Source organism: Cryptomeria japonica, chromosome 7, assembly GCF_030272615.1.
Source record: "Cryptomeria japonica chromosome 7, Sugi_1.0, whole genome shotgun sequence".
Classification (NCBI taxonomy): domain Eukaryota; kingdom Viridiplantae; phylum Streptophyta; class Pinopsida; order Cupressales; family Cupressaceae; genus Cryptomeria; species Cryptomeria japonica.
In genome coordinates this window covers 730,952,345-730,975,690 of record NC_081411.1, presented here as the reverse complement: position 1 = coordinate 730,975,690, position 23,346 = coordinate 730,952,345, and positions in this window count along the sequence as shown.

The window sequence follows — 23,346 nt, the reverse complement described above, 5'->3', positions numbered from 1 at the left end:
AAAAAGAAAAGAAACTTTTATCAATGCATTTCTTTAATGGAAAAAAATAGATTATCCTTTCTAATTAATCTATCTAACAATTAAGAAATGATTTCCTTCATAAAGTTATATTCAACTAAAGAATCTAAGAGAAGATATTTCCTTTGAAAATATAAAAATTTACATAAGGAAATAACAAATGCAAAGAGGGAACCTGGAGAGGCCTTTTGATGTTGAATTCTCTCTAAATCTTCAAGCCTAGCCTTCCTTGATCCTTCCTTGCAAGCTTAGAAAAATTTCTTCAAAACAACCTTAACTGTTCTCCAAATGAAAATATGACTACTAAAAACAAACTATTTGAGAAACTTTCTTCAAAGAATAACCAACTCCCTCTTTTGAAAACTTGCATACAATATATAGGAAAAATCCCTTAATTCCACTATCTAGAGAAATTAATTAAGAATGAGATTCTTTTTCCAATATTGGACCCGTGCAAAATTGATTAATATCCTAGTGGGGGAGTTACATGCAAGGGAATTAAAGAATGAAGATTCCTCTAGAAGCTTCTAATTTCTCCTACAACATGTGCCATAATTGGGAATGGGAAAAAGAATAAATAAATAATGCCTATTTAAATTATATTCTCCAAGTGTGTATGTGGGTCCATTATTTATTCTTTTATACTATTTATTCAATCATTTTCAATAGCTCAACCAAAAAAAAATATAATAGAAATTGTATCAAATCAAAAGTGATAACGGTGGGTTGTGACAAATTATGCACATTCATTTCATAATTGTTTCAAGCATGATGTTTTTCATAGCTTCTTTGTTAGAAAACTAAACAAAGGAAGTCGGAAAACCAAAACCTAGCAATGTTTGGTATTTACGGTGCCTCTGGGTCACGCTTACGGGTAATGTCATCGTGTTAAACTACTGCACTTAACGCCTAATAAAGTTGCATCAATAACGTATGTGGCATCGTCCCTATAAATCGTCGAGGAGTAATAAGGGACACTTGGAAGTTAAAATCCAAGGGGCGGGTAATCCCCCTTGGATCGATAATCTAATAAGATAATCCTAAAATGATTTTTCATTCGCTGAGTTAAACCATAGTAAATCCCTTTAAGGTTGATTGAGTGATATATTTTATGAAAGTTGTTTTAGGCCACAAGCAATAGGCCATCTTGAGCCTTTGCTTAAGTGCTACCACCGTGGGTAGCAACCGCAGAGAAACTGTCTGGGACATTGACCCTAGAAAGGGTTGTGTACCCACCAACTAGTTTACATCAAACCATAGATTAGAAAATAGAACTACATACTTTACGCCTTGATCCCATGCTAAAATGGGTATGTAGGCAGTCTAGGGATGAAGTTGTCCCTATTACTCAGGCGTTCGTGGATGGGGTCTAGGTTTTCATAAGAAGATGGATTGCAAAGAATCCTAATTTGAAAGATAAGTATAAATAAAAGGAGAAAGTAATTCAATGCATACTCAAAAGGAATCCCGTATGGATTCACTTGACTTCCCGAGGCTTTAAGCCAAATTCTGAGGCGGAATTCAAGCTTGTATTATGTTATTTTGATTTCTCCTAAGGACGGCGACCTTGGTGCACTCCTATTAGAGGAGTGTAGTACTTAGTGAGTGACTCAGGACCCAAATGGTCTCGATGAGTCTAAGCCTCTGGCCATAGCACCTCCTATCCCAATTGGATAGATGTCTACCCCGTATGGGTAGATGCCTACCTCGTATGGGTAGATGCCTATCCCATATTGGATAGATGAAACCTTTTGTTCCATATGGATAGATGCCTGACCCGTATAGTTAGATGCTCATCTTGGATGGATGAATGCCTAATCCAAATGGATGGATGCCCAGAGTATGCGATTGAATCAAATACAATGATTAAATTAAACAAAAAAAAAAAAGTGTTCAAATTTTATCGGGTTAAGTAAAGTGGGTTATTACACATACATACATACATAGACACACACACACACAGAGATATATACATACATACATATACATACATACACATACACATACACACACACACATACACATACACATACACATACACATACATACATACATACATGCACACATGCAAATGTGTGTGTGTGTGTGTATATATATATATAAACACACACACACACACACACATATATATATATATACACACATACACATACACATATATGTATGTATATATATGTTTATATATACATATATATGTGTATATACATACATATATGTATATATATGTATATGTATATATATATCTATATACATATATATACATATATATATACACACATATGTATACACACATATATACACACATATATACACACATATATACACACATATATGTGTATATATATATGTGTGTGTGTATAATGTATGTATATACATATACTCATATGTATATGTGTTTATATATACATATATGCATACATATGTGTATATGTATATGTATATGTATATGTATATGTATATGTGTATGTGTATGTGTATGTGATAGGGAGGTAGGGCAAGGGGGTTGCCCAATAGGCTTGAATGATCACTGAGTGATAGGTAATTGCTAGTTTCAAGGTGTAGTCACCAAAATCAGAGTGCAAAAGGTTTATAGACAACCTAGCAACTCTCCTTGATCCACCTCCCTAAGTCAAACACTTCTTGGTTTCTCAAGGGCTTCAACTCCATAGTTTTTGTCTTTGTGGTCTAACTCCTTACTCTCTCAGTTGGAATTCATTTCCTCTATCTTGATCTATTCTCTGACTACACAAGGTCTCCATTTGTTGATTTACAAGTTTGTGTCAAGTTTTACCCCCAATGGGTGTCTTTGGTCTTCTATGTTTTGGGGTGTAGAAGTCCTTCACAAGTGCTACAAACTAAGTTTTGGAGTCTATCTCACCCAAAGTGTTAAAGGAATGCAAGATTAACTTGTTTCAACTATATTTGATGGGTTTTAGGCTTTACAACCTCCCTTTGTGTACCCGATTTGACAAAAATCCAAGTTTTAGGCCTAAAACGGGCTACAAGGAATTAGCCCTCCTTTTGGGGTTTTATGCTCACCCTGCTCCAACAATGGAATTCCAGACAAAAAGGACTTCATATTCAGATACCCTTTTGAGAGTTCTTGAGGATTTTCTAAGTTTTAGGGTTCATTAGGCCTTCTCCATGACTGTCCCAAAAATGGGTGCAAAAGGGTTTTGATGGAAAAAATTGACTTACAAGTTAGAGACCTTCAATGTGAACCATACAAACTTAGTTCTACCATGTCACATGCTAATTAGGCCACAATAAAGCAATTTACACCTTCATAGGTTAGAAAACAATGGTTTTACAAAAAGTTGCTCATAAGGAGTGTGCAACATTGACAACTTTTCATTCTTGCTTTCTACAAACACAACTTTTGCATGAGAACCAATTACAATTTAAAGCATGTAAACATGACTATCATTAGTGACAAGAAAGGAATCATATTACCCCTGCACAAAAGGCATTAGGCAATTACAAAACAATGAAACATTCACTGTCAACTAACTGTCACTGCACTTTTCCCTTTTCACTGTTTTTTTCACTTTAGACCTACACTTTTCACTGTCAAAACTCTTTTCCAAAGGTCTGATTTGTTCTCTTTACCAATGCTCTATCTTTATTTTCTTGTTGACCTTCATACCTACCATTTTGAAGAGGAAGATTACATATACAACTTCAATAAAAATGCAAAAATCAGTCATAGTTGACTGTGACAGCCAGCTGGGCATTACAACTTTGCCTCAAGGATCATTAATTGATCTTGGCAATCTTAAAACCCATCGAAAAGGTAAAAGACCACCCCTTGTTCTTTTTTGCAAGCAAATAGAAGGAGGTACAAGGCTTTACAAACCCCAATATATGGTGGAGAGTAAGCAAGAGAATGGAAATCAACTCCAAAACAGTGACTCACTGTTTTTCACATCATTTTCACAAACTGAAAATGCAATCATCCTCATTATGGATTAGAAAGCCTCTTTACCTTTACATTCAACCTTAAGGATCAAAATAGGTCTGATTATTTGAAGAATGCATTTGCTATAGAAGAGCAAAGCATCAAACTTCTTCAAAGACCCTAGCCAAATGGCACACTTGCCTAGGGCTCCATGGCCACAAAACTTGTTGCACCTGCATTCTTGAAATCAAAACATGTATTTACATATCTTACAAGTTGACCAACTGGTTCTTGGGAAGCCATGAACATTTAGGGCTTCAAGAAGCCAAGTTGGTCAAGCATCCTTGCCAATTTCCTAGACAAGGCAGTGAAACTGTCAAAACTAAATAATTTTGCACAAAACTCAAAACTTAATGAAATTCAATGCTACCAAAGGGAAAATCCTCAGGAAACATAAGAGTACTAGAAAATGCAAAAACAGTATGGCCACGTACAGCAGGTGTACGGACTACTGCTCACATGGAGTCAAAACATAGGGAAAACAGGGTAAAAAGTAGTGCAAACTTGCAAAATGCTTGATATATCCGAATGATCAACCCTTACAATGATTCAAACAAGAGAATAAATACCTCTACATGTCAGTTATCCTCTTGTATGGACAGGTGCATGTCCAAGAGCACTCAAATTTGACACTTTCATGTCTAAAATGACAACTTTTAATGCCTAGATGATGCAAGGTTGACCTCAAAGATTACACACACACACACACACATATGTATGTATGTATATATATATATATATATATACATACATACATACATACGTACATATATATACATACATACATACATATACATACATACATATATGTATATGTATGTATGTATGTATGTATATATATACATACATACATATATGTATATGTATGTATGTATGTATGTATATATATACATACATACATACATACATATACATACATACATACATACATACATATATATACATACATACATACATACGTATATATATATATATATACATACATACATACATATATATATATATATATATTTGTTGGTTTTTTCGACTAATTATCTAAAGGATTCCTATTAATTTGTCCAACTTAATCAACAGACCTTCAGGTTAGTAGCTAACGATCGAGGTCTCAACCAAGGTGTTGACGACCTCCTACACTAAACTATTGCTAAGATAGAAAATAAAGATTATTATGATTTTAATGATCTTAGGAACATCAAAGAAAGTAAAACCAGTGCCTATTCATTAGGTAACAGGGCTAGGTAGTAGAATAACTATCACATGTAATGATGCATTTTAGACATTAACTTGTAACTCAACACTTACGCCTTACATACGTGCTATAGAAACAAACATCAAATTCTTCTTAAGGATCACAACAACATGTATTTGCATCATTGTAAATGAGATACAATATTTAACTCTTTCATTAAAAGAGACCCACTACCCAAATTACACATTCTCCATTGAATAAGATAAATCAACACATCATTAACATACTAATTCATATAATGCGCATACACATGGTCAGAGACAATCTGAACCATTTCTTCTCATTAATTCAAGAATAAAATGTACATTTCCTTCATAATAAGATAGTAAGACTCTGCAAAACCTTCTTCTATTTCTATGAATTCACACCCTATACATTCTACTTACTTCTTGAGTTCCATAATCCCTTACTGTTGGTCATGATTTCCCTTTTATAACAAAAGGGAGCAAAAACAAGCTTCAGGCTAGTAGTACACATGTTAACAAATAAGTGTTTCTGCAATGAGAACATGCCAAGGACATCATTACAAGTACAAGACAAAAAATCAACTTTTAGGGAGAAGAGAAGGCGGCTATGATAACTACTTTTTGGGATGGGAGTCGCAGGCTGAAGTGTAGTGGGCTGATGTGTCTCCACGTTTTGAGAGTCATCCTTACTGGAAATCAAAATTTTGTGCCGAAGTTGATGCTACTCTCAAGAGGTACATATTGAATGTGATGCAAAATAGGTGTCTAGCTACAAAAAGAAACCTAAAAATAATTTGGCAAACAAAAATTGACAGGGAAAGCTACTCCTCAAAAGTGCAATGCTCTTTATGCTAGTTTTCAATTTGTGCCATGGTGGACCATTCAAAATATTTTGGCTCCTATATTTTGTTTAATGCTTCCCTAGTCTTATTATCCATCACATTCTTAACCTCAGCTACAAATTTTTGGTATAAAGATTCAACTTCCAAAATTTTGTCAATAATCAAATAATTGCATCGTCGACCTTCTCTTCTACCCCATATAGCAATTTGGGCTTGTCAATCCTAGGGGTTGTAGACCATTGGACCAACACTTTAATACTATGATGAAACCCAATTCCATGGGTACCAAATTCCCTGGCATAAGTTGGATCATCTTGCTTCATTATTTTATCAAAAACAAAAATCTATTCCAAATCCCACCTCGGGACCAATAGCATACCACTCTCCTTAATCATTTTTATAGCTTCATCTGGAAAGATGTCTATATCATCTTTATCAAAATTTTCCATCTCATCTTCTGATAGTTACTTTAACTTATCCTATAACCAAAAATTCTTCAACTCGAGGGTCTTGATGAACTCATCATTTGACAAAAACTAAGTAGCAGCTATTATCCTTTCATTTGTTGTCTCATCTTCAGGAATTGTACTTGGGATAATAGTCCTATCAACATCCAATGTCTCATTAGAAAAATCTACATCCTAGAAGGTTTCATGAGGAGGGAAAGGGGGAGGCACTTCTTTATCTTCTTCTTCATCTTGAAACTCCACAATGTCTAGTGGAGTTAGCTGAGCCTTGTCAAAATGTCTCTTGTGCTTTGGAGGGGGTTGGCTTTCTTAGGGTTCCTATTGGGAAGGAGTTGGCATGTGTGGATTTTGCCCCATAATCTTCTTTCATTTTATGTCATATCTTGCATCTCTTAGGGGCTGGTACTTGAGCCTTTCTTCTTTTGCTTGGCTGGATGACTCTCCTTGTGTTTCAACAAAAAATTGTTCAAAATTTTGTAATTTATGATCCATCCTCATAGCCTCATTTGTAATATTTGAACAAAATGTTTTAAAATTGGTATCTTTCTATTTCCTCTCTTTTTCAATCTTATTTAAGATGTTCCATTTCTTTCTATTATTCAATGCATCCCGAGGAGTACAATTTCTTATCAAATCCTCGTGTTCATAGTGATCATGAGGCACTTCTTTCCTCTTCAATTTGTGCACTTTGAGATCATATATATATATCCCTCATGATCATAATATCTAACCTTCCCACTCTACATGCAGTAATTTTGTTTCGATAATTCCTGCACCTATTCAATGGTGTCACAACTGACTACAAAATCACCATACGCTATATACCTGGGAAGATGTGTTCCCTTCTTCTTTGGCTCCACCCACTACCTTTCCATCCACATTAACTACCACATCAATTTAATGAATGCAAGTCTTGGAAAGACATATATTGGCAATCTATGAGGTAATTTATGGCACCCATATATTCTTATCATTGTACAATCTCAATAAAGGAAAAAATCACCAAAACTGTGTGTGAGTGCACCCTCGAGAAATTGCCCCTCCTTTGGCCTTGAATCTTTGGTTCTTAAAGCTTTAATAATTTTATCAGGAATATTTGGGCAACGAATCCCATAGCATCTCAAAACCTTCATGACAAAATGATCAAAGAATGCAACATAATTTGACCACCTATACCCTTTATCCCAAACTTGCATCCATCTTTGCATCAGCGACCTGCCACCCTCTTTAGGATCAAACATATTAATTTCTAGGCTTGTGACCCATTATGTCCTATTTTGGAAGAGGATTAGGTGACACAAGAAGGAATAATGCTTTAATAATACTATTATTTGATAGTTTTTTACCATCATTAGACCCTCATGCAGCTTCTCATGTATATATGTAGCAAAGTCATAATTTATTTGAATGAGGATGCTGAATCCTCATTGCCATCATCATCATGCCTATAGGTATTTTTGTTCTCCCTGCATCAATTCCCAAAACTTGGCACAAGACAAAATATGTTCTTACAAAATAAGTTTCAAAAGAGACTAATTTGAGTGGTTCTTGCTATGATTGCAACAAGTAATTCTTTCCACTCTGATATAGTCTTTTCATGTACCTAGGCAGTTCCTCTTTTCTCAATTCTAGCCTCTTCTTGTTATACTCATCTTCAAATTTATTCAAATCAATCTCCTTCAAATAATTTCTATTTAGATCAAAAGAAGATACTATTGCTTCCCTTCCTACATTTACCAAAATGCATTTGTCAACAATCCTCACTGTCATGGACTCGGGATGATAATATCTTGACAAAATTTTGATGAATTCAAGTTCCACGAAAACAATTGGGACCACTAGCTTGGCCAAGTCCAACACCTAAGGGTTTGAAACAAGTGCATCTTTGTCTCTGTTCCCATAAAAGTAATAAAATATATCTCAGGCCCTGTCTTGGTTGTGTGCATCTCCACACTTTGAGCACTTATCAAAGAACACCTTCTTTAGTGAATCATATCCTGCATTGTAGATCCCTTAACGAAACCCACCAAGTCTTGGTGAAGACCCCTCAAACCTTTCATCCTCTTCTTCTCTATCTCAATTAACTACTCTTCAATTTATTGGCCAAGGGTTTCAACACTTATAGTCAGAGAAGTTTGGGTTTGTGAAGGTGACTGAGCTTGAGCAGATGGTGGGGTTTGAGTAGGCGGCGAGGTTTGAGCAAGAGGTGGAACTGTGACCTTTATGGGAGTAGAAGCCCTTTTCTTTTTCAGCTTTGAGCTTTTAGCTTGCATGGATGGGGCTTGTTTAACAACAAGCTCATTGGAAATTTAAGGCATAGTCAAAATGGTGGCAAGTGGAGTGGCCTCAATTATTTTTGGGATGGTGGATTTCTTCCACTTGGGTTTGGAGCTCTCCCCTTGCGTGGGGTCCTCTCAACAGTTGGGATAGTGTTGGCCTTACATTTTGGGGTCATGATTAGCTGCTAAAGTTCCAAATTTTCTCCTTCTAAACACATATAAACCCTACAACCAACACCCTAACTCATTTGAGGTCAAAATCCCACGAAATTTTGATGAAAGTGAATTAATTTATTATTTCGTCAGGTACCTTTCAATTTAATGTGAGATTTTCATTTTTTAAAAATTGGTCCCTGACGTTTCTCAAAATTTAGACGAACAATAATGTTCATCGCTAGTCTGACAATATTCTGACGAACGCTTAAAGTTAACCTGTTTCCAATGGCCAGTATATGGTTAGCGCCACCTTAATTTGTGGCCGACCGACGGGTATATGATTTGATGCCCTAGTCGACTATTTTAATATGTTTAATTACAGACCTATTTGATGATTCCAATTGGCACTTGAGGTTGACATAATATTGTGGGTAATCCAAAAATTCCTCTACAATCACTTGACAAGGAATTTTATGTTCTTTTAGTCTTCGATTTGAAGGCCACTGTCAAACTATCCCAAAATAGTGACAATTATAGTTTTAAAGTTTTCTTTGTTAAGTGTAGTTGTCTCTCACTTTGTATTCACTTTAAAGAACCATGATTGTTATCACAAATGTACGATTACTTACTGATGCACTGATAAATGGACAAGGTTAGCAAATGACAAACAACACAAGACACAAGAAAATCGTTAGTGTTAGTCAATCAAAAACTAATCTAAACAGGCATATCAAAAAAGATACTAAAAACATAAAAGCATACTTAACTAAAGAAGCAAATATGATGAGGCATCTCCAAATACCTCCTAACATGCTCTTAGCTTCTTCTCCTTTGTTCCTCTTCTCTCCAAGTTCCAAAATAGTGTAGCTCTCAGCAGCTTTTTGCACTATGGATGCTTATGGAGGATTGAGATTTGAGTATTTTGCTTCAAATGGGAAATGAAAAACTAAAATACTAGATCCTATTAAAATGATTGATTTTAACTAAAATAACAAAGATATTAGTTTGCTATGCTAAATGCTCTCTAAAATGCCTATAGGTTAAATGCATACAAGTTTTGAGGATCTAGATTATGAAGAAATGGGCTCTATTTATAGGGAAAATGGAGCAATGGATGGTTGAGATTGAACAATCTCAACAAGGGTCAGGATTGAATGATTTCAAATCCATGTGAGGGCTTTCAACCCAATCCCAGGATGACAAGTGTCAATGTGAGATAGGTTGAGAGGAGAGGGAATAAGCATTAAATGCTTGATATGACCTTGGGAGTTAAAGTCAAGGTTAGTTGAATGAATAAACTCTTTATTCAAAGAATAAAACTTTTATCCAATGGATAAACTCTTGTGCAAATGTAAAAAGGGTAAATATGGTCAAAGCAATAAATGCTTGGGGGGACAAGTTTGAAATAACCATAAATGGTTATGTAAGAGCCATAAACGGTCATGTAAGAGCCATTAGTGGTTTTTGAAAACTTTGGGGGTTAATTTGTTGAACACACAAAACATTAAATGTTTTTCAAAGACTTTTGAAGTCTTTGAGAAGTGACTTCATTTTGCTTAGGAATGTGACAATAATTTGGGGATGGATTAGGCTAATTAGGAAGGTGTTAGAAGAATCTAGAAGGGGATTAGATTTTGCAATTGGATTTGGTGGGTGAGGGAAAATAGGATTTTTATTTAAAATAAAATTAGTTTATTTCAATAAATGAGTGCAAGTTGTATTTGTAGGAAAATGCAAGTGGGGGGGGATAATGATTTAAATAAATATTTTTATTTAATTTATTTAAAAGAGGAATAGGAGGATTTAATTAAATAAATAGATTTTATTTATTTAATTGATTGGAATTTGATTTAATGAATTAATTAAAATAAATTGAATAATTTATTTAATTAATAGAAGAATGTTTGGAGATGAATTAATTAAATATTAATTTAATTAACTGATGGCTAATGGATTTTTAATCAAATAAATAGAATTTATTTATTTAATTAAGCTGGACAGATTTGTGTGACTACATTTGCCCCTCTTTGAGATGGTGTGGTTTATCGCGTCGTTTCAAAGAAAGAAAAACTGGTGTGAAGAAAATGCCCCATAAAATGTTAATTTAATGGGTGGTATGCCCCCTCGAGAGATGGGCTGAAAAATTTCAAAAAATCGGGCGATCTCTCGAAAAAGAATGAAAATTGGCAAGGTTTTAGAAGAAAAGGAGTTAGCCATATGGGTAAAAAATAGAAGAAAATGGGGGTAAAATGGAGAAATGGGGAGCTCGAGAAGTTTACGGGGACCACGGCGATGAGCGGGGGGGAAGTTATGGTGACGGTGAAGGGTATAAATGGGGTGAAAGGGATGAAAACAGGATCATTTGTGATCGCGACCAGTGTGAAACCAGAGCTCTGATAGTGATGTTTTGGAGGAGTGAGCAGCAGTCAGGATGCCGATACCGATTACAGAGCACAGATTTGAGCGAGTCCGATGGTTCCAGCGGCCAGACGACTACGGACCAGCGGTACGTAAATTGGAATTTTGAATTTTTAAGCATTTTTGATAGGCTTTTTGCTGAGTCCAAGTTGAGTCGGAGCAATAGCGCTGAAACTATTGGCCTATTGTTTGAGCACTTTTGAAATGTTTTAGTGCTATTGTATGCATGTTTAGGTGCTATTGATTAATAAGTGCTATTGAGTGCTTAATTGAGCGCTATTTCTCTTAATTAGCACTACTGTGTAGGTGTTTTAGCGCATTAGTAGTTTGAGTGCTATTGGATAGCTTATTGAGCGCTTTTGTTAGGGTTGTAGCGCTATTGTTAAGAAACTAGCGCTTTTGTTGGTAAAATAGCGCTTTTGTTTTAGGATAAAGAGATGCCCCAGTTTGGATGAAGAAAATCTCCCGATGCCAATGATGGATGGATGGCGATGTGAAGTGGGAGTTGTTTTGAACCATAGCAGCCTGATAAGACTTAGGTCATTTTTAGGATAAATGCCCGTTGAAGTTGAGGTTGCCATTATTGCTTACCTGTTGAGACCCGAAGATACTTGATCAAAGTATCTGTTGATAGTCTAGATTTAAACTTAAGAAAGTTTGAAAACAAAACAATTGATGGTGATTGATGGTGATTGATGAATGTCCATGTGCAGGAGGATCTAGGCGTGTTGCAGTTACACGAGAGACATCCTGCGACATAGGGGTTGTGGGATCGATTGACAGAGGCAGAGATAGATTGTATTGCTGCTACTAGATTGTATGAGGTGATGCACATGCCCGTGATTCGGATGAATCACGGTTTGATCATAGCGTTAGCTGAGCGGTGGCATAGCGAGACGTGCACCTTCCATCTGACATAGGGGGAGATGACAGTGACCCTAGAGGATGTGTGGCGCATCAAGCTGATTCCGATTCGGGGGGAGCTTGTTACATATGACAAATCTTGGGGGACACTTGCAGTTCAGAGGTTTTTTGATGAGGACATTTTTATTGATGACGACCCTATTGCTTGGGAGGAGATAGCGACGTTATATGAGCCTCTACCAAAAGTCTTATTAGGTATCGTGGGAGGATTTCTTTGTCTAGATAGGCGATCACACGGTTTGGCCGTGGGGTGGGGGCAGGTGATCGAGATGATGATTACCAAAGGGACTCGATTTGCGTGGGGGCCGTGCATGTTGCGCACTTGTATTAGGAGCTTCATGAGGTGGTTTATCGGGGGAGGGGTTCCTTAGCAGTGGGCGTGATGCTGCTGCATATTTGGGCCTGGGAGAACCTACCAGTGACTCGACCAGTGAGTCTGAGGTTCCATGTAGTAGATCAGCCATATATGTTCATGTATAGCGGCATGATGAGTTAGCCCCACCTAGGGAAGTTAGAGTGGTGGCGGCGGGCACTGGACGATCTAGATGTAGTCATATGGCGACCATACCTGGAGTGTGAGCCATGGGATGATGATGCAGAGGCACTGCCCTATGTTTTTATGACCCGATTCCTCATTGGGAGGACCTCATACCATGTGGAGAGACAGGTGCCCAAGAGAGTTTTGAGACAGTTTGGACGGCAGCAGGGACTGCCTAGTGGATCAAGGGAGTATGCTCGAGTGATTCAGGAGAGGTACGCATGGGGGCTAGTGCTACCGTATGATCAGGCATTGGCAGAGTTTTGGACGCTACAGGCGAGACCGTGGGATATACGATCGAGGGTCATGGATGCAGGAGTAGCAGATGAGTACACGTAGTATCGGGTAGTGCACCTGATCCTACGGATATCAGATCCAACAAAGCCGATTTCGGATTTTGAGGATGAGAGGGGACAGAGACGGAGGAGGGCAGGAGGTCGAGGACTGAGGGCAGGTGGAGGAGGTGGAGGAGAGGGTGGAAGAGGAGATGGAGGAGGAGGAGGTGGAGGAGGTGGTGGGTTGGGGATGCAGATTCAGTGGAGAGGGATAGGTGGACTGCCTCTATGGATAGCACAGGGACCATTGATACAGGGAGGAGTTCGGCTGGGTGGGAGGGGGATGGAGAGGGAGATCCCGATGGACAGAGGGGAGGGAGCTACTGGAGAGGGTGGTACAAGTGAGGCTGCGATGGATACCGGGGAGGGAGCCACTGGAGATCTTCGAGATCACATGAGAGCACATTTGCAGACCCGAGTAGAGGATTTGGAGGCGGAGGTGGCGGCTAGGGATGTGCAGCTATTTGCACGGGAGTCAGAGCTGGCGGTGGTGCTGCAGGAGAGGAATAGTGTAGTGGAGAGATTGGCAGAGCTGCAAGAGAGAGTCTAGATTGGAGTAGGAGCACAGGGGCCTACGGGGGAGGTGATGAGGGAGATGCGACGAGCATAGGCAGAGATAGACTACTGGCAGGGTTTATATGAGCAGGTGGGGCCAGCTAGTTAGCGAGCTCTTAGCTATTCTCAGATGCGGTAGGCCAGATCAGAGCGATCACAGAGGGTGCAGAGCAACGGGGGTGTGATGGGTCCTCTACGAAGGGAGAGATCAGGGGATGCAGGAGTGAGTGGTGGTTCAATGAGGCCTCCAAGGAGAGATGGATCAAGTGGTGCGGGCACCGGTGGTGGAGCAAGTGGCGATGGTGGTACAACATCTGGCCAGAGTGGCATTTGAGAGAGCATTTTTGCATATATGTATTGTATCATTGTTTATTTTTTGGACTGTATCTTGGGTGGCTCTTGGTAGCCGATTTTGTAGACTTCATTGTATGCTAATATATGAGATGATATATATGAGGAGATCCCATATTTTGATGATATGCAGTTGATTTATATGGATGTTTATGCAGGATGATGAGTGATTGCTTAGATGGATATGTGTATATGTATGCATTTGATGAGATGTTTCTTATATGCATGTTTTTATGATGATTTATGATGTGGGATACTGACATATGAATGCAGGCTTATATATGTATGATTTGTTTGATTTTTGATGTAATGCTTTATGTATGTAATGCCATGATGATGATGTATGCTTATGATGATTTATGAACAGGATTTTGGTGTTTCCTATGCAATGATAATTTATGCGATGATGTTAATGCAATGGTTGAATGAATGATTTTATGTATGGATATGCATCTAGATGTTTTTAGATGAATGTAATATGGATAAATAAAATGTAAAGTACAAATGTTTATATGATAATGTCGAAATAAATGCCTATGTATAATGGATATATATATAATGGTATGAACCAATGTTTGGAAACAAATGGATTTATGATTCTAAATGCTTTTTAAATATGATTTAAATACAAATGATAATATGAGGATATTACAACTTATGGTTTTAATAATTGTACCTTAATGCAATTAAAAAGGATAATGAATGCAATGTGAATGAATCCTAAAATGATCATAATAAGATACTTTAATAAATGGATGAATGAATGCACTTTTTCACTAATAAATGGATGCAATAATAAATGATAAAGGATGATGAAATGATGATGGATAATTGACACTAAATGAATGCCTAGTAAATGATTTAAAACAATCAAAGATAATTTGATCCCACGAATGAATCTAATTATTTATGATTGATGTAATGATGCAAATGATTAATGAAAACTAATGTCAAAAATGAACTATATGCAATATTAAGTTAAAAATGACATGAATGGACTTAATGCAAGATGCACCTAAATGTGATGATGATATGACCATGAGGAATGCAAGGTTTTTAAGACTTTGCATAATGCATTGATGATGTATCAGAGTACTCGATCGTGATTGTATCCAAGACCAGCTTTAATGGTCACTTTTGCATATAAAGCCTACATATGAATGAATGAATGGATGGGTGATATGCAATGGAATGCAGGATATAAACAGATGAGATGAAATGACGATCCATAGTACTCTATTTTCATCATTGAGCTTTAAAATGTTGGAAGAGAATACAAGCATCTTGACATAATGATTCAAGATGACCTGAGTATTCCTTACATGGATTTTATATAGCAAGTTAATACAAACGACTTGATATAAGGGTCAAGTCGACCAGAGTATTACTTGCGGAACAGACAAGGATTATCTCCGTTCATGCATGACTTGGATCGTCCTCCTTGATCTTAGGCTAATCATATCCTGAGACAAGTGCATACCGTACTAAGAGATAAAAACCTTTATCCAAATTGGATGAGGGGGGAGGAACCAAAGGAAGAGCAATGTTCCTGCAAACAAACAGTATAGACATAAAGAATAAAGAATAAGGATCCTTGGTAATGGTTCATGCTCATATGGTCGAGGTATACGCTGTAGTCAGCAAGCCGTAGTGATCTATGACTATATTTTTGCCTATGATCACGTAGCTTAGTGAACTTCCCACGTAGACACCATTAGTACATGCCCCAGAACTTCATCGGAATAATGCACCGAAGATACACAAACAATGCTGTAGGAACCTGATATAAATAACTAGCCCATAAATCAACCAAGTATTTGATAGCATAAACATAATTTTCTTGTCAAAGAAAATGTCAGCTTGTCTTTGTTTTGGTAAGGAAGGATGCATCCTGGTTTGAAAGACAATTTCCGATTTGTTGATGTTGATTGTGTGGTTTGATTGGTAAATGGTCATCGTGTGAGTATTATGTCAATGTTTGTTTTGTATTTGTGTGGATGAGTATGTACAAGGTGTTGCCATGTTTTGATTTTCGATGGTTTTTTTGTTGTTTTTGGACTTTGTATTGTTTTTGAATGTTTTTGGTATTTTGTGAGACATTTTTGAATGTTTGTTTGGATTTTGTGAGACATTTTTTGAATGTTTTTGGATTTTTGTGAGATAGTTTTAAATGAAGAACTTTAATGAATCACAAGGCAATGTAGAATCCACTTCCATCAATAGGTTAAAGGCATTGCCCCCAGTGTTTAGACATGACTATAAAAAAGCGGGATGTAGGATGCATGCAGTACTTTCTTGGATTTGTAGATTTATAACAAGCCATGGTTGATGGATGGATGGATGTATGTATGAAGTGATCGCAACGAGCTTGAAAGATACTGGAGCCATTATCTTTATGAGTGGCGCTTGTTTGCCTGGTTTTCACCATCGCACTTACCCAAGGTGCCACCAGAGTGGTTGTTCACCGCTTGGATGCATGATTTTTCTTTACTTTTTGAATGTTTTTGTAATTCTTCAGGACATTTTTCTAAATGTTTGTGGTATTTTCTAGTATGCAGGGAAGCCTGATGCTTTGTTCAACTTAGGTATAAAACCGTTTGAGGTGCATGCTATTGATTGGATCTGTGAGCGGTTCTCCTTCTGATGTAGCCAACTGATATGCCTCGGACCTGAATACAGCAGTGACAACATATGGGCCCAGCCAATTTGATTCAAACTTGCCCTGATGTTCTCTGTTTGGTTGGTTGTGAGGATTCTCTCGGAGAACAAGATCACCTACCTCAAATGTATGAGATCTAACTCGGTGATTGTAGCTTCTACTCATGCGTTGTTGATAGGCTTTGAGGTGATTGTATGCAGCTTGTCGCTTCTCATCAAGTAACTCTAAGTCCTGAAGATGGGATACTCTGTATGCTTCATCATTGATGAGATTGTGTAAGGAAACCCGTAATGATGGTATCTCGACCTCAATAGGCAAGATAGCTTCTGCACCATAGACCAATGAATAAGGAGTTGCACCTGTAGGGGTTCGAATGGTAGTTCGATATGCCCATAGTGCAGGATTCAATTGAACATGCCAATCACGACCGACATCATTGACTGTCTTCTTTAGGATCCTCAAAATGTTTTTATTGGATGCTTCAGCTTGACCATTGCCTTGTGGGTAATAGGGAGTGGAAAAGCGGTGTTGGATGTGAAATTTCTCACAGAGTTCGCAGACATCCTGATTTTTGAAAGGAAGACCGTTATCTGTGATGATGGACATGGGTACACCATACTGACAAATGATGTAGTTGAGGATGAATGAGGCGATCTGCTTGCCGGTGACTTGGGTAAGTGGAACAACTTCGATCCACTTTGTGAAATATTCGGTGGCGGTAATAATGAATTTATGGCCATTGGATGAAGATGGATGAATCTTACCCACAAGGTCAAGGCCCCATTGACAAAAAGGCCATGGTGTTGTGATTGGTTGCAGTTCCTAGGCTGGTGCATGTATCAGGTCACCATGAACTTGACATTTCTTGCATTTTCTGACAAAGTAGTAGGAATCTTTTTCCATAGATGGCCAATAGTATCCATTGCGTAGGAGTTTCTTGGCTAGTGACAGACCACTTGAGTGAGTCCCGCAAAATCCTTCATGGACTTCTTCCAAAGCTTTTGTTATCTCACCTTGTTCCAGACATCGAAGGAGAGTACCATCAAGACCGTGTCGGTATAGGGTTTCAGCAATAATGGTATATCGAGCAGTTTGGCGAATGAAGGTTTTACGTTGGTTATTCGATTGGTTGGGAGGAAGGGTGTGAACGCGGAGATAGGTGTAGAATTCACCATACCATGGGGATTCATAATCGACAAGGTGACATATCATTTCAGATTCGGGGATATCATAAGCGGGAATCCAAAGCTGTTCTACCAAAAACTCATAGCGTGTTGATTTCTATGGAAGATCTAGGAGAGATGTGATGGTAGCCATAGCGTCAGCAGCTCGATTCCGATCTCTTGGTATCTACTCAAAAGTGATAGTAGTAAATGATGTCTTTAGATTGTCCACCATTTGCTTATATGGCATGAGTTTATCATCCTTGGTCTGATATTCATCTGTTGCTTGTCGAATGACCAATTGGGAGTCGCCGTATACTTGCAGTTCTTGTAATTTCCATTGTACGGCTAGCCTGAGTCCTGTGATCAAGGCCTCATACTCTCCTATGTTGTTGGTGCATGGAAATGTGAGCTTGTAAGACTTCGGGATGCTATCACCTTGAGGTGTGATAAACAGAATGCCTGCCCCTAGGCCGTGCCTAGTGTATGAACCATCAAAGTATAATTTCCATGGTTGTGTTGTTGTGATCATGAATATCTCTTCATCTGGAAAATTGGAGATGAGAGGATGATTGCCTATGAGTGGTGCATTGGCCAACTGATCTGCAATAACTTGACCTTTGATAGCTTTACGGTCTACATACTCGATATCAAATTCACTCAGAATCATCACCCATTTGGCCAAGCGACCTGTCAATGTTGCTTTGCTAAGTAAATACTTGAGTGGATCAATCTTTGCAATGAGTTGTACTTTGTGTGTTAACATATAGTGCCTCAGTTTAGTGGCTGCTAAGATTACTGTTAGGCAAGCTCGCTCAATAGGAGTGTAATTGAGTTCATAGCCCACCAGTGTGTGAGAGATGTAGTAAACAACACACTCTTTTCCTTCTGCATTACGTTGTGCCAGTAGTACACCCAATGCTGTACTTGTTGCTGAGATATAGAGTAACAACGGTCTACTTGGATCTGGTGGCATCAGTAATGGTGGATTCATGAGATAGTCTTTAAGCATTTGAAATGCTTGTTGGCATCAGGCATCCCACTGAAAGCAGATGTTCTTATGTAGCAGGTGTGTGAATGGGTGACACTTATCAGCCAATTGTGCAATGAATCTTTGAATGGATTGAAGTCGCCCTTGTAATGTCCTTAGCTGACTAATATTATTTGGTGGTGGCATGTCCATGATTGCTTTTACCTTTGTTGGGTCGACCTCAATACCTTTGCTTGAGACAATGTATCCTAGAAGCTTCCCAGAGGTCACTCCAAAGACACATTTCTCTGGGTTGAGTCGAACATGGATTGTTCCAGTCTATCAAAGATTTTATCTAAGATGTGGAGATGCCCTTCTCTAGTGAGTGATTTTGCTAGTAAGTCATCAACATAATCTTCCATCATAGTATGCACCATGTCATGGAAGATGGTGGTCATTGCTCTTTGATAGGTTGCTCCTGCATTCTTGAGACTGAAAGGCATTACATTCCAGCAATATGTGCCCCATGGACATGTGAAGGCTATCTTATGTTGGTCCTCTGGTGCGATCTTTATTTGATTGTATCCTGAAAAGCCATCCATGAGTGAAAGCATGGCATGTCCTGCTGTCAGATCCACTATGATGTCAATATTTGGTAGGGGGAAGTCATCCTTAGGACATGCCTTATTTAGATCTCTGAAGTTAGTACAAATGCGGATGCCCCCTTTTGGTTTGCCAACAAGCACAATATTGGAGATCCATTCTGCATAGTCAATTGGTCTAATGAAACCAACATCCAGGAGTTTCTTGAGTTCTGTTTTGACTAGTATTGCAATTTGAGGATGCATCTTACGAAGCTTCTACTTGATAGGTTTGGCTCCTTCTGCTACGGTGAGGTGATGCATGACTAAATCAGGATCAAGCCCAGGCATGTCTGCATATGACCATGCGAAGTTGATCTGATGCTTCTGGAAGAACTCTATAAATTTAGGCTGTTCCTCTGGAGTGAGAAGAGATGCTAGATGTATGAGATGAGGATTTTCAGGAGTCCCCACATTGTATTCTTTGGTTTCCTCGATGAGAATCATTGATCGTTCCTGTTGTGCATTAGCAGGGAGAATGTCAAACCCTTCATCCTCAGGTGCCTCAGAGAGGTTTTCACCATTGGATACGCTCTTTCTTTTTACTTTTGTTGGATCAAACAGTGCCACAATGTGGTTTTCACTGGAAGATCCATGTTTTATTGTTATATTTTTGTAGCTAAAAGGTTTGGCATCCGCCCCAAAGTATGCTATGCTATTAAGTTCAATGGCGAATCCAGCTTTGTGATCCCCGCTTGGTAGGTTATCCCTTAATTCCAAAAATTCAATGATGGCCTCATCATTTTGGAAGAAGTCAAGACATGGGGGGTTTGGTTGGTTCCATTCGATGAGTTCAGGGTGGATAATGGGCATTACTTCATCGATTAGGTTAAGTGCATTAGATGTATCAGTGAGGGTTAAGATGTTATGGTGAAGGTCGTTGATGGTACTCTCCCTGTCAGAATCAGGCGTAGGATGAGACGTAGGGTCTGTGGAAGCTGTTTCCAGTTTAGGAACCCAAGTGGTCTTTATCTATGCTTCTCCGTAAATAGGGATGTCTTTGTGTGGTGGAGATAGTGATGCATCTTCCTCATCTGAAGTGTTAAGCTATACAAAATCAAATTCCCACTCATGTGAGTCGGTCTCTGAGTCACTTTCTAGCATCCGATTACTATACCATACTGGGATGTCTTTTGAGTTAAATACTGCAGGTGTGATTGGTTGATGTACCTTTGTAGTGATTGGTGCTGCAGGAAGGTCGATGGGGATAAAAGAATATGGTACAGGGAGTATCGACAGTGTTGACTCAGTGGCTTTTGCTGGAATTGTTGGTGCCATAGATGCTGTTGCGGGTTCTGATATAGTTGTTGCTGCTAATGGTTTTGCTGATGGGACTACTAGTTCGTTGCGTGGGATGATTGGCATTGTAGCTTATTGTGTTGGGATTTTGAGTCTCGGTGGGGCAGCTGCGATGGTGTTTGATGTTGCTTTGATAATAAAAGGTGTTCTCTTTGCAATAGGCTGATATAGTGGTTTGCTGGGTTTTCCTTTGAATCTGAGCTTAGGAAAGATCTCCTTTTCAAAGCCTAGGCCTGTATTATCCTTGGGCTTTAATTCTGGCAGCAAAGGTTCATGTCATCCTTGATTGCAATATCCTAAAGCCCTCTGACCATCATACCCCATTCTTTGCATAATGAGGAGACCTTTGCCATACTGATCCATAAGAAGTTTAACTTGCGGTATATCAGTGGTGATGAGATCTTTATAGATCCATTCCGCTAAGTCCTCATCTTGGGTTTCTTCTTCTTGACTTTTTCCAAGGATGAAAGGTGTCAAAGCACACGCTGGCATGATTAGGGGTTGCTGGAGTACCTGATGTGGTTTACCATGTGTTCTAGGAGAAGTGGGCATTTGTCCCACACAAAAGAGTTGACTCAAGTTGTATTCCTCAGGGCCTTCCTCTGCTACTTTCATCTTAAGCTTTTCTTGCTTTGGTATAGTTGTGTTTGAACTAGTAAGAGAGGTGGGACTTATATATGATGTGGAAGAAATGGCTTCTCTATTATTAGGAACGGTAATCTCTGGTTGATGGTTGATATTATGGCAATACACAAAGGGATTTGCATCGCCTAAGATTGTGATCTCTACACCGTTATGTGGGAGCTTGATACATTGATGGTAGGTAGATGGAATGGCTTGCATGGCATGTATCCAAGGTCTTCCTAACAATAGATTATATGGTAGAGGAAGGTCCAGAACCTGATAGATGATGTACTTTACTACAGGGCCTACTCGGATCGGTAGTACCACAGCTCCTTTGGATGACCGCTCTGCATCATCATAGGCTTTGATTATGATCTTCTTACAAGGATCCACTGATTCTACCGCATATCCCAATGCTGTGACCAACTGTAGTGTACAAATATTTAAACCTGCTCCATTATTGATCAAGACTCGCTTGATCCTATGCTGGTTGATAAAGCCTTCAATGTGTAGCAAAGCGTTATGAGGTTGTTGGAAGGAAGAGTTGTCACTTTCGGAAAAAGTGAGACAAGGTGATGACTTTAGACTTCCAACCATGGCTTGAAATTGGTCTGTATTCAAGTTTGTAGGGACTGACACCTCTTGGAGTGCTTGATCCAAGATAGTTTTATGGGATGGCGATAGGCGCAATAGCTCTAAAATGGATATAAGCGGGCGTTTTGTCTAATTGTTCCACAAGATTGTATTCCTTTGGGATGGAGGTGGTGCCTTGTGGAGCTACCTTTATGGTAACCTTACCGCAACGCGTAACAACATTGCAATTTGAGTTGGGATTTTTGAAGGTTATAGTTGCAACTTGTTGACTGGCATCATACAGATGATTTACAGTGTAATTATATGTAGCCTATGTATAATCTGTGGTATCAGTGCCTTGCCTGGAAGTGGAAGGACCCCTTTGATCTTGTGATGGAAGTGGATTTTTGAACATCAGATGATCATTATTGGTTGTTTTTGGGTCATGTCCTTCTATTTCAATTTCTCCTCGATCAATAAGATCCTGAATGAGATCTTTCAATCGGTGACAATTACTTGTCTTGTGTCCTCTTCCTTGGTGGAAATCACAGTGTTCAGTATCTCTCCACCATGCAGGTTTGACCTGAGGTTCATAGTTTGATGTTTTTGGCAGGGTGACCAAATTTTGAGAAATGAGTTGTCGCAATACTGTTTCAATGGGTTCCCCTAAGGGAGTGTATGTGCATTTTTGTTTTTGCTGACGAGGTCTTGGTTCATCGTGAGATGTGATGCGACTTTGACTGGAAGGAACATTTGTGTTATTCTGAGGTGGAGGATTCTGTCCTGCAAACCGAACCATAGGTTGTGCAGTTTGTATAGTCCTAACATCCACAACCCCATCGTTGACGATATTCTTGTTTTTGTTCCAGAAGCTTGGTTTATCACTATTGAAGTGTGGGCAAGGACCATCCTTTGGGTCATTATAGATTTTAATGAGTCCTTTCTTGATAAGTGCCCGTTCACATTTCAGACCCTTGGTGATCATATCATTAAAAGAGTCTGTGTCTTTGACATCCAGGTGAAATTCCATTTCTTCATTTAAGTTGGAAATGAATATTTCCACTAGCTCTCATTTAGGTAACTGAAGAGAACGTCTGCTAGACATTTGGCACCATCATTGCAGGAATACTGAGAATAGTTCACCTGGTTTTTGTTTGGTTTTGCACAAATCAGCCATGGTGATGCCACATTCAATGTTATGAGAGTAATGAGCGAGGAATTTCTGGATGAGTTCCTCAAAAGTTCTAATGCCACCTGATAGTTGGGAAAACCATGATGTGGTTGTTCCTCCCAAGCTTTGGGGAAAAAGGTGCATTAGGTATGTGTCTTCATATGCTACTTCGAGACAAGCGGAATGAAAT